Source organism: Eutrema salsugineum, unplaced genomic scaffold (genome assembly GCF_000478725.1).
Source record: "Eutrema salsugineum unplaced genomic scaffold, Eutsalg1_0 scaffold_8, whole genome shotgun sequence".
In the NCBI taxonomy this organism is placed as follows: domain Eukaryota; kingdom Viridiplantae; phylum Streptophyta; class Magnoliopsida; order Brassicales; family Brassicaceae; genus Eutrema; species Eutrema salsugineum.
This window is the reverse complement of record NW_006256414.1, coordinates 12,289,193-12,306,486: the sequence shown is the minus strand read 5'-3', so window position 1 is coordinate 12,306,486 and position 17,294 is coordinate 12,289,193. Positions and strand designations below refer to the sequence as shown.

The 17,294-nt window shown below is 38.6% G+C and overlaps 1 pseudogene; it reads left to right on the top strand.

The window, feature by feature from the left end:
• LOC112088904 overlaps positions 1–17,294 on the top strand; it is a 112,190-nt pseudogene that overhangs the window by 5,033 nt on the left and 89,863 nt on the right.

Genomic DNA, 17,294 nt, shown 5'->3' with positions numbered 1-17,294 from the left:
AAGCATCTGTTCTTCGCATGAGTGGACGTGGTGTTGCGGTATTGGCATTGGTGGGGGTTGTATCTATTGCATAGATGTTTTCTTCTGGCAAACTGTCATTTAAAGGCAATCTTTCTTCAACTCGAATTCGTGAAAGATGGTCTGCAACTCCATTATCTACTCCTTTCCGATCTCGAATTTCGATGTCGAATTCTTACAGTAGGAGGATCCATCTTATCAACCTCGGTTTAGCGTCTTTCTTAGACATTAAATACTTGATTGCAGCATGATCAGTATGAACTATGACCTTAGATCCTACGAGATAAGAACGAAATTTCTCAAATGCAAATACGACAGCTAGAAGTTCTTTCTCTGTTGTAGCATAATTGCATTGAGCTTCGTCTAGAGTTCTGCTTGCGTAGTAGATTACGTGCAGTTTCTTATCTTTTCGTAGGCCAAGCACTGCTCCGACTGCATAGTCACATGCATCGCACATGATTTCGAATGGCAGTTCCCAATCAGGTGCTTGCACGACTGGAGCGGAGACAAGGGCTTCTTTGATCTTATGAAACGCGGCTAAGCACTCATCATCGAACTCGAAGTTCGTTTCCTTGCAGAGCAAATGCGTAAGAGGTCTAGCTATTTGAGAAAAATCTTTTATGAAACGCCTATAGAATCCTGCGTGTCCTAAGAAACTACAAATTCCTTTTACATTTGTGGGTGGTTGTAGGCTTGTCATGACCTCGATTTTAGCTTTGTCAACTTCAATACCTTTTCCGGAAATTCTGTGCCCAAGCACAATTCCGTCTCGTACCATGAAGTGACATTTTTCCCAATTTAATACTAAGTGCTTATCTTCACATCTTTGCAGAACTTTACCAAGGTTGCCTAAGCATTTTTCAAAAGAAGATCCATAGACAGAGAAATCGTCCATGAACACTTCCATGAAATCTTCAATAACGTCTGTGAAGATCGACACCATGCACCGCTGGAAGGTAGCAAGGGCATTACACAATCCAAAAGGCATACGTCGGTAAGCGAACGTGCCATGGACAAGTGAATATCGTTTTTTCTTTATCCTCCGGGCGAATAGGAATTTTGAAAAATCCGGAGTATCCATCAAGGAAGCAATAGTAGGGGAAATTAGCTAATCTTTCTAGCATTTGATCTATGAAGGGAAGTGGAAAATGATATTTCCTAGTTGCTGCATTCAGTTTACGGTAATCGATGCACATACGATGTCCAGTTACTGTTCTTGTAGCGATCATTTCATCTTTATCATTTTTAATGACAGTGACTCCTCCTTTCTTTGGAACAACATGAACTGGGCTAACCCAAGTGCTATCTAAGATAGGAAAGATTATTCCAGCTTCTAAAAGCTTCATAATCTCCTTCTTGACAACATCCATGAGATTAGGGTTCAGTCTCCTTTGACTTTCGATTGAGTTTTTAGCATTATCCTCTAGATTTATCTTGTGCATACAGAGATCTGGAGAGATTCCAGGTATGTCATCAAGTGAATATCCTAAGGCTTTTCTATGCTTTCTCAGCTCAGTCAATAGCATTTTGGTTTCTTCTTCCGTCAAACCTGATTTTATTTTGACAGGATAAGTAGAATTTGGTCCAAGGAAAGCATACTTAAGTCCAACGGGAAGAGGTTTAAGCTCAACTTTAGGGGCTTTAAGCTCGCTCCAAGGATCATTAACTTCTGCAGCAGTGTCTTTAGGAGGTGTAGGAATGTTTGTTTGGTCCTTAAGATCTAGATAGTGTAGAGGTTTCCTATAAGTTTCGGATTTATCAAGTATATGCGCGCATTCACTCGAAATTTCTTCAAGGAAATTGCGTTCGTCATTTGAGGGTGAAAGTGTAACACTTAAAGGGTCGTCTAGAAGCAGATCTTCATAAACTTCCTCAATAATTCCGTCTAACTCATCAACCCAACAAATTTTGCCATCCAAAGTCGGTTTATCGAAACTTTTGTTCATGTCAAATTGCATAACTAAACCGGCTAGATGAAGGTCGATTTTTCCTTCAGGAACATTGATTATGGCTCCGGCTGTAGATAGGAATGGTCTTCCAAGAATAAGTGGATCCGTAGGTTCTCTTTCTAGTTCTAGAACTACGAAATCGGTGGGTATGGAACATTTTTCGATTTCGACAGGTTCATCAATTAAGATACCTACAGGTTGTCTAACGGAACGATCAGCTAGTACTAAAGAAATTTTAGTGGGCTTGAAAGTGTGATGTCCTAAACGTTTTGCTACTGAAAGAGGCATCATGTTTATGCTAGAACCTAAATCACAGAGAGCACGCTCAAAAGCTACATCATTGATGGTGCATGAAAGTACGAAGCTTCCAGGATCGTTTTTCTTTTCAGGGATTCGGCTTTGAAGGATAGAACTACATTCATGGGTTATCATCATAACGCCTTCTTCAAGAGTTAAAGAATTTGTTAGAATACCCTTCATGTATTTTCTTAAAGCTGGAATCATAGCACAAGCTTCTACGAAAGGTAATCTCACATTTAATTGATCGATAAACTCTTTCAGCTTAGCTTTTTCTTTCTATTTCTTAGGGGCTCTTAAGGCTCTAGGGTATGGAGGTTTAGGTTTATAGACACGAGTTGGTGGAGGAGGAATCGGGTCTTCTCCAAGGATTTCCTGGGATAAATCTTCTCTTATTTCTTCTCCATCCTTTTCTCCTACCACTTCTTTTTCAATGTCTTCTACCGTGATTCTTTCTCTTTCTTTTTCTTTTTACTTACCCTTTTCCTCATCTCCGAGATCTTTAGGAAATTCAGGCTCTTTGTAAGCTAATCCACTCCTAAGTGTGATAGCTTTCACATCATCGGAGGGATTTGCTTCACTTGAGCTTTCGAAAGAATTTTCACTTGGCTCCTCTTCAGAATTTTCTAAGTTTTTAGAATTAGTTTTGATCATCAGTCTAAGGAGGGTGGAAAATTTTTAATTGAAATCCTCTTGCATCGTTTTTAGTTCAGATCTAAGATCACTAATCTCTTGAGACCTAGATTTTTCAAGCTCAAAAAGAACAAGAGTTCAAGAGATAGATCTCTCTCTCCCTAAAACCTAAAAAAAAAGCATAAAGTAAAATTTCTGTAAAGTATTTCGTCTCTCCTCTCCTCTCTTCTTCTCTCTTCTAAAAAACGACCTAAATGATATATATTTATAGTCTTCAATACTCTCTGGTGTCTAGGGTTCCAGAATTGAGGCTGGGAAATTGATACGGGCATCAGAAATGGGCCTTCAAACTCGGAGTTAGCTGGCTGCGGTCGGGATGTACGTGACCGCGATGAATGGGTGGCTGGCCGCGGTCGGGATGGTTGTGACCGCGGGGAATGGCCTGTTGGCCGCGGGTGGAAACGCTTGCCGGCTGGTTTACGGGACATCTTGCTCTTCGCATATCTTTTGATTGAACCGTTGGATTGGCAAGCTGTAAAGTGTGCTGGAAAGCTGATACTTCAATCTTTAAGATCTCCAAATTAGAGCTGGATCAGACGGTGAGAATGCCTTCAATTGGGGGGGAGGGGAACTTCTGACGGTTTGACTCTGAGCTAAAATCTTGTCTTCTATCCATTTTGTTAAGCTTTTCCCTAAGTTACCTGAAAAGAGTCTTGGAACTACAAATACTAGAAAAACGTAATAAAAGTACTTAAAAGTAATTAAAAACATAAAAAAAAAGTATTTCAAAACGATCCATAAAAGTGGTCAAAATACGGTGTTATCATTTCCCCCAAACTTAAACCTTTGTTTGTCCTCAAACAAAGCAAAAATCTAAACTGGTTAAGTGAATACAAAAAATAGGGAATGCACAAATCTCAGAGACATGAACTCCTAAACTAGGATCAAAGATCGTGCATCAATCCACAACTTAGTCTAGAAAATTCTCACCAATACACAAAAGATACTAGTCCACGTTTTCCGTCATGTAAAACTTAAACAATCTAAATCTTGATTTCAGTCAACTAGCTTTCTACATTCATTAAGTTCAATAGTGAGTTCTCATTAAAGACATCATCCAGGGTAGAAGGCGTTTGGCATTAAAGGGCTGTTTAAGTGGTGGGGTTAAAGTGTTTCGGGTTACCTGATAATATGCAAAACCGCAAGAGAGATAAGGACCTGTTGATGACCGCAATTTTCAGTCACTTCTTCTTGTCCAATGTTGTTGCATAATCCTTCCTCCTTTGTTGTGAACAGCTATTCCCCCAGACTTAGATTCTTTCCGGGAATCAGAAAATGATCTCCAAAACTCCATAAAATAAAACTCCAGTTGCCTTGGGACTTAAAATTCGACCTCTCTAGACTCTCTAAGGCTTTTATTTCCTCTCTTTTCTTATTTTCGGATTTTTTTTATTTATTTATTTATTATTTTTTTTTTTTTACGAAATTGAAATGCATTTTATAGAGAGAGAGACTCGAAGACGGGATTGTACCAAAATTTGAGATTTTTCTAAGGCAAACTGAGCTTCCTCTTGTGTTGAATCCATCCGGGAACTTTTTCGGCAAATCGCAGGTCTCTGTCTTTGGTTATAGGAAGAAAAAATTTCTGAAAGACGTAAGACATTATTTTTGGGATGAACCCTATCTCTATAAGAGAAGTGCTGATGGGTTATTCCGTATATGCGTGGCTGAAGAAGAGATGGAAGGAATTTTATTCGGATGCCATAGCTCATCTTATGCAGGACATTTCGCAACCTTCAAACCTGCTTCAAAAATTTTACAAGCAGGTTTTTGGTAGCCTACCTTGTTTAAAGATACTCAAGCTTATATATTGAGATGCGATAAATGCCAAAGGATGGCCAACATAAGCAAAAGGAATGAGATGCCTCAAAATTTTATTCTCGAAGTCGAAATTTTCGATGTCTTGGGAATAGATTTTATAGGACCATTTCCGACTTCTTTTGGAAACCAATACATCTTAGTAGCAGTATATTGCATCTCTAAGTGGGTTGAAGCAGTCGCCAGCCCCACCAATGATGCAAAAGTCGTCATGAAGCTGTTTAAATCTGTGATATTCCCGCGTTTTGGAGTTCCTAAAATTGTGATAAGCGACGGAGGATCACATTTCATCAACAGAGTTTTCGAAAATCTTCTTAGAAAGAATGGAGTCACGCATAATGTTGCTTCCCCATACCATCCCCAAACCAGCGGTCAAGTAGAGATCTCAAACAGAGAAATCAAGTCGATTTTGCAGAAAATAACTGCAGTTCATCGCAAGGATTGGTCTACCAAGCTTGACGACGCACTATAAGCGTATCAAACACCATTCAACCTAGTTTACGGAAAAGCATGTCACCTTCCAGTAGAACTTGAGTATAAAGCGCAATGGGCTATCAAGGAGATGAACATGAACCTGAAATCAGCTGGAGAAAGAAGATTACTTCAACTTCACGAGTTAGAAGAAATGCGACACAATGCTTACGAAAACTCGAAGATCTACAAGGAGAAGACTAAAGCATATCATGATAAGAAGATTATTCATAGAACTTTTGCTCCTACCGATAAAATTGTTCTTTTCAATTCTCGTCTTAAGCTTTTTCCAGGAAAACTACGATCAAGATGGTCAGGACCCTTCACGATAAAGGAAGTCAAACTATACGGAGCCATTGTCCTATGGGACAAAACCGGAAACTCATTCACAATGAATGGACAACGCGTAAAACCATATCTGGCTGAAGAAAGAGAAGACTAAAGAGAAGTGATGCTTTTAATTGATCCATCATCGGCCAATGATGAAGTCAAGGAGTGTCACGACCTCGGTTAAGTCTAATCGAGCAGCAATGTCAAGCTAATGACTTGAAATAAGCGCTTAGTGGGAGGCAACCCACTTGGTATTTTATTTATTTCCCTTTGACCTTTATTTTTTATTTTCATTCCTTTGTTTCTGTTTCATTTAATTTCAGGTTTTCAATAAGGAAGAATAAACACAAAAGACGAGCAGCACTCTCCAGCACGATAAGTACTCTTAAACATTTCAAATTTTCTATTTTCTTTACCATTCTTTCCAAGATTTATTACATAAAATTTTTCCCAGCAACTTTTTCATAAAATTTTTGAAAAAAAAGAAAAAAAAATCATTTTCAAAATGTTTTTCAAAAAAGTTTTCAAATCAGGAACACAGTAAAAAATACTATGATGATTTAGACCAGTGTGCTTCTACGCTATTTCTTCGTTTTGTGCTCTTTTTGTGATTTAGGCCTAGACTTGGCGATAGCTAAGTACTTGCATGACGAAATCCCACCAGAGGATTTCCCTTCATGTAGATTCTTTCTGACAGGATACTACTGGCTCATTTTATCTAGACTTAACTTTGACTTAATTTTCTCATCATAGCATTAGATCAGGGAAACGAATCATACATTCAGGACTCCTTTATCCTTTTACCACTCTTTGTTGATCCTGAATGGGTAGTTCATTTTTAGCTAGTTCCCCACTGAACCTCAACTCTTTCAAACCACATGCACTCTTGTTTTTTATTGTTCTATATGCAGATATGTGCAAAAACATCGGAGAGAAAGAGGATCAACGCGGTTTTCAGTCACTGAAGACGGAAACCAGCGATTTCATTGGAATGATTCAACAAAAGGAGAAAACTCAGTTTTCCTTGGAAAAACTTCAAAATCTTGGTACAATTTTGTCTCTTAGACTCTCTCTCTATAAAAAGTTGTTTCCCCTTTCAAAAAAAAAAAAAAAAATCCGGAAAAAAAAAATAAAAATAAAAATAATAATAAGAAGAAGAGAAAAGAAATCTAAAACCTTAGAGAGTCTAGAGAGGTCGAATTTTAAGTCCCAAGGCAAGCTAGATTTCGATTATATGGAGTTGAGGAGATTATCTTTATGATTTCCGGAAAAGATCTAAGTCTGGGGGAACAGCTGTTTACAACAAAGGAGAAAGATTATGCAACAACGTTTAGCAAATGAGAAGTGACTGAAAATTTGCGGTCATCAACAAGTCCTACTCTCTCTTGCGGTTTTGCATAATATCTTGCATCTTCCAGATTCTTCATGTAACCTGAAACACTTTAACTCCACCACTTAAATAGCCTTAATGCCAAACGCCGTCTACCCTGAATAATGTCTTTGATGAGAATTCACAATAAACTTAATGAATGTAGAGAGCTAGTTGATTGAAAGTTAGATCTAAGTGTGTAGATTTTCGCATGACGGATTAACAGACTAGTTTGTTTGCATTTTGGTGAGAATTTTCTAGACTAGATCTAAATAGATGTTTCACGATAAGTTATGGTTAGAAGGACGGTCACTGAGATATTGTTTAGTTCCTGTGATTTTCAAATTTTCTTTCTAGACTTAAGTTTGTTTGAGGACAAACAAAAAGGTAAGTCTGGGAGAGTTGATAACACCGTATTCTGACCACTTTTATAGATCATAATAATGTCTTATGCAGGTGTTTTAACTATGTTTTCAATGGGTTTTAAAGTGTTTTCAATGTTTTAGAGTTTCAAAAGACTTTTCAGGAAACTTGGGCAAAAGTTATGCAATTTGGAACAAATGAGCAATTTTGGATAAATGCAAACCATCAGAAGTATGATAAGCGATGAAGACCTTCTTACCGTCTGATCACCCCAAAATTTGAGACAACATAGAGGATCCAACCAGCTTTCTAATGCACTTGGTTTGAAGACAATCCAACGGTTAGATCTTCAGATACTCCCGATGCAAGAATGACAGAAAATGCAGTTCCGGAAGAGAGCCACGAGCCGGGACTGCAGCCAACACCTATATCCCCGCGGGTAGGACAACCGCGACCGCGGAAAATAGTCGTTCACTTTCCAGATGACTTAATTAAAGCCCAGATAAATTCATTTCGTTATTTTTGAAGCCCTAAGTGTCCAAGACCACTCCAGAAGCTATAAATACCCTCTTTAGGTCATTCTAAAGAAAGGGGACCAATAGAGACGACATAAGATAGAAAGAGAGAGAGATTTCGTGTAACCCTAGAGAGAAGGAGCCTCCGTCTTCGAAGAGGAGCCACCGCAGGAGTGACCATCGCGCCTCCATCTGTGATTCCGTTCTTCGTTTTTCTTCCCTCTTTTCTTTAATTTCCTGCAACTTCCAATACTCTGTGATGATTGTTTACAATATGTTTCAGTAGTTACCTAGTTGGGTTTAAAGAGATTTTTCAAAGGGAATTTTGTGTGTCTTTGCTTATGAATATATAGAATTAGGATTATTAATCTTCTAGATGTTCTTCGTTTGCCTTTAATCTTACTGCGTGATTCTTTGCCGGCCACTTAGAAGCCGATCTGATATGATATGTTGTGAAAGCTTTCATTGATTGTCTGAACTAGGGTGAAACGAGCAATGATTCTTTAGGAGTGGAAACCTACCTATAGTTGAGTTGTGAATGTTGATGAGTCTTGTTCTGCTATTGCATCTTCTCCCTTCTAGGATCAGAGTGGAAACCTACTGATCAGGGTTGGGAGAGATAGTTATTTAGTGCTGCGAAAGTAGGCTATTCATACCTCCGTGTCTCGAGTTCTAGAACATACATAGTTGATTACCTTTATCACTTGTTTAAAATCGACATAGCTTAGTCCATGAATCCCTACGAAACCCCTTGAGCCCCAACGTTTGTCTTTCATTGTTTACAACCTTTGCTTCTTATTCGATTTTTCCTGCTTTCAATTCGCCTTTGATTCATTCGCTTATTACTTGCTTTCATTTGCTTTCGTTTTTAATTGCTTTTACTTGTTTAGCTTTCTAGTTTAGATTTTGTGACAACCAAAACCCAAAACCAAAACCAAAACCCTTTTTAGTTCTAGTCTGATTTAAGCATTGCCGTGAATTCGTACTAAAACAACTAAGTCTCTGTGGATCGATACCCTAAGTACTACAGCGCACATCTGTGCACTTGCAGGCATTTAGGGGTTATAAATTTAGAACCTGAAGCTTAGTAGAACGACAACAACAACCCCGCTTTTGCTCGCATCAAGTTTTTTGCGCTGTTGTCGGGGACTTTGATTTGTTTCATTGCGAATCCCAGCTTAAATCCATTAGAATACTTGTTTACTTTTACTTTTTGAATTTTTCAGGTTTCTCTGCGATGAGAGACCGGAGACATGTTCCCGGGACTCTTGGTGATCCACCATATCGTGTGGATGGTGATCCAAGGGACGATGACCTGACTGATGATGAGTTTGAAGAACCGATTTATGATGACAATGAGTTAATTGGATCGACAAAACGTGAAGATGATGATGAACTGATTGGAAGTTTCGATTTACTCTAAAAGTTTATGGGAGATCGAAGAGCTATTCAACCAGCCTTACCAGAGAATGGCAAAACCGAAATCAAGGTACCCTATATCCATTTAGTTCAACAAAATCAATTCTATGGTTACACATTCGAAAACCCGATAGATCATATCGAGACGTTCGAAGAATAATGTGCAACCATTACAGAAAATGGGGATTACCACAAGTGTAGTCTTTTCCCATTGTCTTTGAGAGACAATGCCAGCAAATGGCTAAAATCTTTGCAACCTGATTCACTAAAAACGTGGGCAGCGTGTAGAACTGCTTTCCTAAATTGTTTTTACACTAGAAATCGTTCCAATCTCTTAATGAACAAGATAAGAACTTTTAAACAAAAAGTAGAAAATGAAGATCTTTTAGATACTTGGGAAAGATTTAGGGAATACCAAAGAGATTGTCCACACCATGGATATACCGACGAATACCTGCTGGGTATCTTCTATCGAGGTATTACTCCATAGTTACGACAATCTTTCGACACAGCAAGTAATGGAGACTTCTCAACTAGATCTGTAGAAGATGCTCATGTTTTCATCAACAATTTCGCAAACAGCATCCGTAATCAAGCAACCTTTGATAATTCTGCACTTCCTGAAAAGAAAGAAGAGATTTCGGAAGTTATGAAGTATCTCCATCACATAATGAGTCAACTTGGATTGCAACAACCAAACAAAGCACATGATACGTGTAACTTTGATGGTTGGGACAACCCAAGGGATTCTTATGATCAAGGGATGGTGAACAATGCAGAAGTCTATCAAATTCAAGATTTTCCATTAATTCGGACCGCGGGAGAACATACTTTCACCACGGTCGTGATGATGCTGACCGCGGCCAAGACCTGTTTCACCACGGTCGCGAGCCTTCTGACCGTGGGAAACCGTCTTCCGAACTTGTCTAGACATCACCTTCCAAACCAATCTTGGCTATTCAGTCTAATTCCAATTCTTATCCTAGTTTTCCCTCTTCTGAAGCTGAAAACCTAAACAAAAGAATTCTAGAGCTTGAAAAATCTAGGTCTCAAGACGTTAGTGATCTTAGATCTGAACTAAAAACGATGCAAGAAGATTTCAATGAAAAATTTTCCACCCTCCTTAGTGTAATGATCAAAACTAATTCTAGAAACATAGAAAATTCTGAAGAGGAGCCAAGTGAAAATTCTTTCAAAAACTCAAGTGAAGCAGATCCCTCCGACCATGTGAAAGCTATCACACTTAGGAGTGGATTAGCTTACAAAGAGCCTGAATTTCCTAAAGATCTCGAAGATGAGGAAAAGGGTAAGGAAAAGGAGAAAGAAAGAGAAAGAATCACAGTTGAAGATGTTGAAAAATAAGTGGTAGGAGAGAAGGATGGAGAAGAAGTAAGAGAAGATACATCCCGGGAAATTTTCGGAGAGACCCAATTCCACCTCCACCAACTCGTGTCTATAAACCTAAACCTCCATATCCTAGAGCCTTAAGAGCCCCTAAGAAATAGAAAGAAAAAGCTAAGCTGAAAGAGCTAATCGATCAATTAAATGTGAGATTACCTTTCTTAGAAGCTTGTGCTATGATTCCTGCATTAAGAAAATACATGAAGGGTATTCTAACAAATTCTTTAACTCTTGAAGAAGGCGTTATGATGATAACCTGTGAATGTAGTTCTATCCTGCAAAGCCGAATCCCTGAAAAGAAAAACGATCCTGGAAGCTTTGTACTTTCATGCACCATCAATGATGTAGCTTTTGAGCGTGCTCTCTGTGATTTAGGATCTAGCATTAACATGATGCCTCTTTCAGTACCAAAACGTTTAGGAAATCACACTTTCCAGCCCACTAAAATTTCCTTAGTATTAGCTGATCTTTCTGTTAGACAACCCGTAGGTATCTTAATAAACGTTCCCGTAGAAATCGAAAAATGTTCCATACCAACCGATTTCGTAGTTCTAGAACTAGAAAGAGAACCGAAGGATCCATTTATTCTTGGAAGACCATTCCTATCTACAGCTGGAGCCATAATCAATGTCCCGGAAGGAAAAATCGACCTTCATCTAGCCGGTTTAGTTATGCAATTTGACATGAACAAAAGTTTCGATAAACCGACTTTGGATGTGATGCGTGCTCGCTACGTGAGGGAACAAGTTTTACCCTTAACAAAACAAATGAAAGCCGCAAGTGCACAGCTAATCAGTTGAAGTATTTAGGGATCAAATCCACAGAGATTTGTGTGCCTGGTATTCTTCTACAGTTTTTAACTTTATGTCTAGACTAAATTGGTTTTAAAGGTTGGTTGTTTTTCTTGCGAATTAAACTAAAACAAAAGAAAGCAAATAAATCTATCCTAAAAAGCAAGTAAGGAAAATCGAATGAAATGCAAATGGAATAAGTAAAATATCGAACTAAACGAAAATAAGGCAAGCAAAATATAGCATGAAAGGTAAATAAAGCAAGTAAATAACGAACTAAGGAAATTGAAATGCAGGTCTAAGAAAGCAAGTAAAAATCGATGGAAATTGTAAACTATGGCTAAAAATGCTGAGCTTTCGGAAACTCTAAGGGATCATAATCGGTTTTAACACTAAGGTAGATAGATTGGGATTGACAGATAACGATATATGGGTTCTAGAGCTAGAGTACGGCGGTATGACTACGTCACTGTCGTGATCATAACCAACTGTTTCTCGCAACCCTGACCAGTAGGTTTCCACTCTGGCCCTGGAAGGGAGAGAACGCAAGAGCTGCACAAGACTCGTCAATACTCACGATCTCGCCGCAGGTAGGTTTCCACTCCTACGGAAAAATCGCCTGTTTCATTCTAGGGCTGATACTTAATGAAAACTTTCGCAACACTAACTATCTAGATCAGATACTAGGTGATCAATCAAGCATACATGCAATAAGAACAAGAATAAACAGAGAACAGGTCGAAATCCCAGATCTATAAACCTAGATGTCTTAATCGATTATGAGAGCCCCTTTCGGGAACCCTAAGCCCAACTCGGGATCTACTCAGACATGGCTGAGTTCGACATCATCATTGGTTTTAATAAAAGTAATGAAAAACAGTAAAGAAAAGAGATAAAGGAAGCTTCTCTATTGAAGAACTCGGACTTGAACAATCTTCTACAAAAATCTCATAAAAACGGCTAAAGGAAAGGGTTTCTGTAAAGTATGAATGGCTCTGTCTAAAAACGACCTAAATGACATGTATTTATAGTCTCCAATACTCCATGGTCTCTAGGGTTCCGGAATTGAGGCTGGGAAAGACTTTGGGCTTCAGATAAGTGGGCTTTAAGTCGGAGCTTGAATGCCGCGGTCGGGAGTGTTGTGACCGCGGCAATTAGCTTGTTGGCCACGGTCGTGAAGCTTCTGACCGCGGCAAATAGCTTGTTGGCCGCGGTCGCGTGAGTTGCTGGCCGACTCCGTGTGCCTCCGGGGCTAATGGAATATCTTGAGATCCAACCGTTGGAATGTCTCCAAACCAAGTGCATTTGAAAGCTGGTTAATTCTTCTATAATTTGTCCAATTTTGAGGGTGATCAGACGGTGAGAAGGTCTTCGTCTCTCCATGAGAGTTCTGACGGTCTGCATTTATCCAAAAGAGTCTTTTTGTTCCATTTTGTGCCTCTTTATCCCAAATTACCTGAAAAGTCTTTTAAAATCTGGAAACATATAAATCCTTTGAAAACCTTTGAAATGGAGTAAAAACACCTGTAAAAGATATTAAAATGATCCATAAAAATGGTCAAAATCTGGTGTTATTAGGATGGCAAAGTTTTTTGGATTGATGAGTTAGACGGAATTATTGAGGAAGTCTATGAAGATCTACTTCTCGACGACCCTTTAAGTGTCATGCTTTCACCTACAAAAGACGAACGCAATTTCCTTGAAGAAATTTCAAGTGAGTGCCTGTGTATGCTTGATAAGTCCGAGACTTATAGGAAACCTCTACACTATATAGATCTTAAGGACCAAACAAACATTCCTACACCTCCTAAAGACACTGCTGCAACAATTAATGATCCTTGGAGCGAGCTTAAAGCCCCTAAAGTCGAGCTTAAACCTCTTCCTGTCGGTCTTAAGTACGCTTTCCTTGCACCAAATTCTACTTATCCTGTCATTATCAACTCTGGTTTGACAGAAGAAGAAACCACAATGCTGTTGACTGAGCTGAGAAAGCATAGAAAAGCCTTAGGATATTCGTTTGATGACATACCTAGAATTTCTCTAGATCTTTGTATGCACAAGATTAATCTAGAGGACAACGCTAAAAACTCAATCGAAAGTCAAAGGAAACTGAACCCTAATCTCATGGATGTTGTCAAGAAGGAGATAATGAAGCTTTTGGAAGCCGGAATAATATTTCCTATCTCAGATAGCACTTGGGTTAGCCCAGTTCATGTTGTCCCAAAGAAAGGAGGAGTCACTGTCATTAAAAATGATAAAGATGAAATGATCGCTACAAGAACAGTTAATGGACATCGTATGTGCATCGATTACTGGAAACTGAATGCAGCAACTAGGAAAGATCATTTTCCACTTCCCTTCATAGATCAAATGCTAGAAATGTTAGCTAATCACCCCTACTATTGCTTCCTTGATGGATACTCCAGAATTTTCTAAATTCCTATTCGACCGGAGGATCAAGAAAAAACGACATTCACTTGTCCATATGGCATGTTCGCCTATCGACGTATGCCTTTTGGATTGTGTAATGCACCTGCTACCTTCCAGCAGTGTATGATGTCGATCTTCACAGACTTTATCGAAGATTTCGTGGAAGTATTCATGGATGATTTCTCTGTATATGGATCTTCTTTCAAAAAATGCTTGGAAAATCTTGGTAAAGTTCTGCAAAGATGTGAAGATAAGCACTTAGTATTAAATTGGAAAAAATGTCACTTCATGGTACGAGACGGAATCGTGCTTGGGCACAGAATTTCGGGAAAAGGAATTGAAGTTGACAAAGCTAAAATTGAAATCATGACCAGCCTAAAACCACCCACAAACGTGAAAGGAATTTATAGTTTCTTAGGACACACAGGATTCTATAAGCGCTTCATAAAAGATTTTTCTCAATAGCTAGACCTCTTACGCGTTTGCTTTGCAAGGAAACGAACTTCGAGTTTGATGATGAGTGCTTAGCCGCGTTTCATAAGATCAAAGAAGCCCTTGTTTCGCTCCAGTCATGCAAGCACCTGATTGGGAACTCCCATTCGAAATCATGTGCGATGCAAGTGACTATGCAGTCGGAGTAGTGCTTGGCCAACGAAAAGATAAGAAACTGCACGTAATCTACTACGCAAGCAGAACTCTTGACGAAGCTCAATGCAATTATGCTACAACAGAGAAAGAACTTCTAGCTGTCGTATTTGCATTTGAGAAATTCCGTTGTTATCTCGTAGGATCTAAGGTTATAGTTCATACTGATCATGCTGCAATCAAGTATTTAATGTCTAAGAAAGACGCTAAACCTCGGTTGATAAGATGGATCCTCTTACTGCAAGAATTCGATATCAAAATTCGAGATCGGAAAGGAGTAGATAATGAAGTTGCAGACCATCTTTCACGAATTCGAGTTGAAGAAAGATTGCCTCTAAATGATAGTTTGCCAGAAGAAAACATCTATGCAATAGATACAACCCCCACCAATGCCAATGCAGCCCCACCACGTCAACTCATGCGATGATCAGATGCTTTTAACACCCCATGGTTTAGACACATAGCAAATTACCTAGCAGCTGATGTAGATCCACCACAATTCTTTGGTTATAGGAAGAAAAAGTTTCTGAAAGAAGTAAGACATTATTTTTGGGATGAACCGTATCTCTATAAGAGAAGTGCTGAGGGGTTATTCCGAAGATGCGTGGCTGAAGAAGAGATTGAAGGAATTTTATTCGGATGCCATAGCTCGTCTCATGCAGGACATTTCGCAACATTCAAAACTGCTTCAAAAATCTTACAAGCAGGGTTTTGGTGGCCTACCTTGTTTAAAGATACTCAACCTTATATATCGTGATGCGATAAATGCCAAAGGATGGGCAACATAAGCAAAAGGAATGAGATGCCTCAAAAGTTTATTCTCGAAGTCGAAATTTTTGATGTCTGGCGAATAAATTTTATGGGACCATTTCCGACTTCTTTTGGAAACCAATACGTCTTAGTAGTAGTAGACTACATCTCTAAGTGGGTTGAAGCAGTCGCCAGCCCCACCAATGATGCAAAAGTCGTCATGAAGCTGTTTAAATCTGTTATATTCCCGCGTTTTGGAGTTCCTAGAATTGTGGTAAGCAACAGAGGATCACATTTCATCAACAGAGTTTTAAAAAATCTTCTTAGAAAGAATGGAGTCACGCATAAAGTTGCTTCTCCATACCATCCCCAAACCAGCGGTCAATTAGAAATCTCAAACAGAGAAATCAAGTCGATTTTGCAGAAAACAACTGCAGTTCATCGCAAGGATTGGTCTACCAAGCTTGACGACGCACTATGGGCGTATCGAACAGCATTCAAGACGCCGTTAGGAACAACACCATTCAACCTAGTTTAAGGAAAAGCATGTCACCTTCCAGTAGAACTTGAGTATAAAGCGCAATGGGCTATCAAGGAGATGAACATGAACCTGAAAACAGCTGGAGAAAGAAGATTACTCCAACTTCACGAGTTAGAAGAAATCCGACACAATGCTTACGAAAACTCGAAGATCTACAAGGAGAAGACTAAAGCATATCATAATAAGAAGATTCTTCATAGAACTTTTGCTCCTAACGATAAAGTTCTTCTTTTCAATTCTCGTCTTAAGCTTTTTCCAGGAAAAATACGATCAACATGGTCAGGACCCTTCACGATAAAGGAAGTCAAACCATACGGAGCCATTGTCCTATGGGACAAAACCGGAAACTCATTCACAGTGAATGGACAACACGTAAAACCATATCCGGCTGAAGAAAGAGAAGACGAAAGAGAAGTGATGCTTTTAATTGATCCATCATTGGCCAATGATAAAGTCAAGGAGTTTCACGACCTCGGTTAAGTCTAATCGAGTAGCAATGTCAAGCTAATGACTTGAAACAAGCGCTTAGTGGGAGACAACCCACTTGGTATTTTATTTATTTCCCTTTGACCCTTATCTTCTATTTTTATTGCTTTGTGTCTGTTTCATTTAATTTCAGGTTTTCAATAAGGAAGAATAAACACAAAAAATGAGCAGCACTCTCTAGCACGTCAACTTTTCTATTTTCTTTACTATTCTTTCCAAGATTTATCACACTAAGGACAGTGTGAAATAATTAAATTTGATTTGTTTTGAATTTGTTTTGGACACATTAATTTTTTCAAAAACGTTTTTCAAAATGTTTTACATAAAAATTTTCACAGCAACTTTTTCATAAAATTTAAAAAAAAAAAAAAACGTTTTCAAAATGTTTTTCAAAAAAGTTTTCAAATCAGGAACACAATAAACAATACTATGATGATTTAGACCAGTGTGCTTTTACGCTATTTCTTCGTTTTTTGCCCTTTTTGTGATTTAGGCCTAGACTAGGTGATAGCTAAGTACTTGCATGACGAAATCCCACCAGAGGACTTCCATTCATGTAGATTCTTTCTGACAGGATATACTGGCTCATTTTATCTGGACTTAACTTTGACTTAATCTTCTCATCATAACATTAGATCAGGGAAATGAAGCATACATTCAGGTCTCCTTTATCCTTTTACCACTCTTTGTTGATCCTGAATGGCTAGTTCATTTTTAGCTAATTCCCCACCAAACCTAATTTCTTTCAAACCACATGCACTCTTGTTTTTCATTGTTCTATATGCAGATATGTGCAAAAACATTAGAGAGAAAGAGGATAAACACGGTTTTCAGTCACTGAAGACGGAGACCAGCGATTTCATTGGAATGATTCAACAAAAGGAGAAAACTCAGTTTGCCTTGGAAAAACTTCAAAATCTTGGTACAATTTTGTCTCTTAGACTCTCTCTCTATAAAAAGTTGTTTCCCCTTTCAAAAAAAAAAAAAAAAAAAATCCGGAATAAAAAA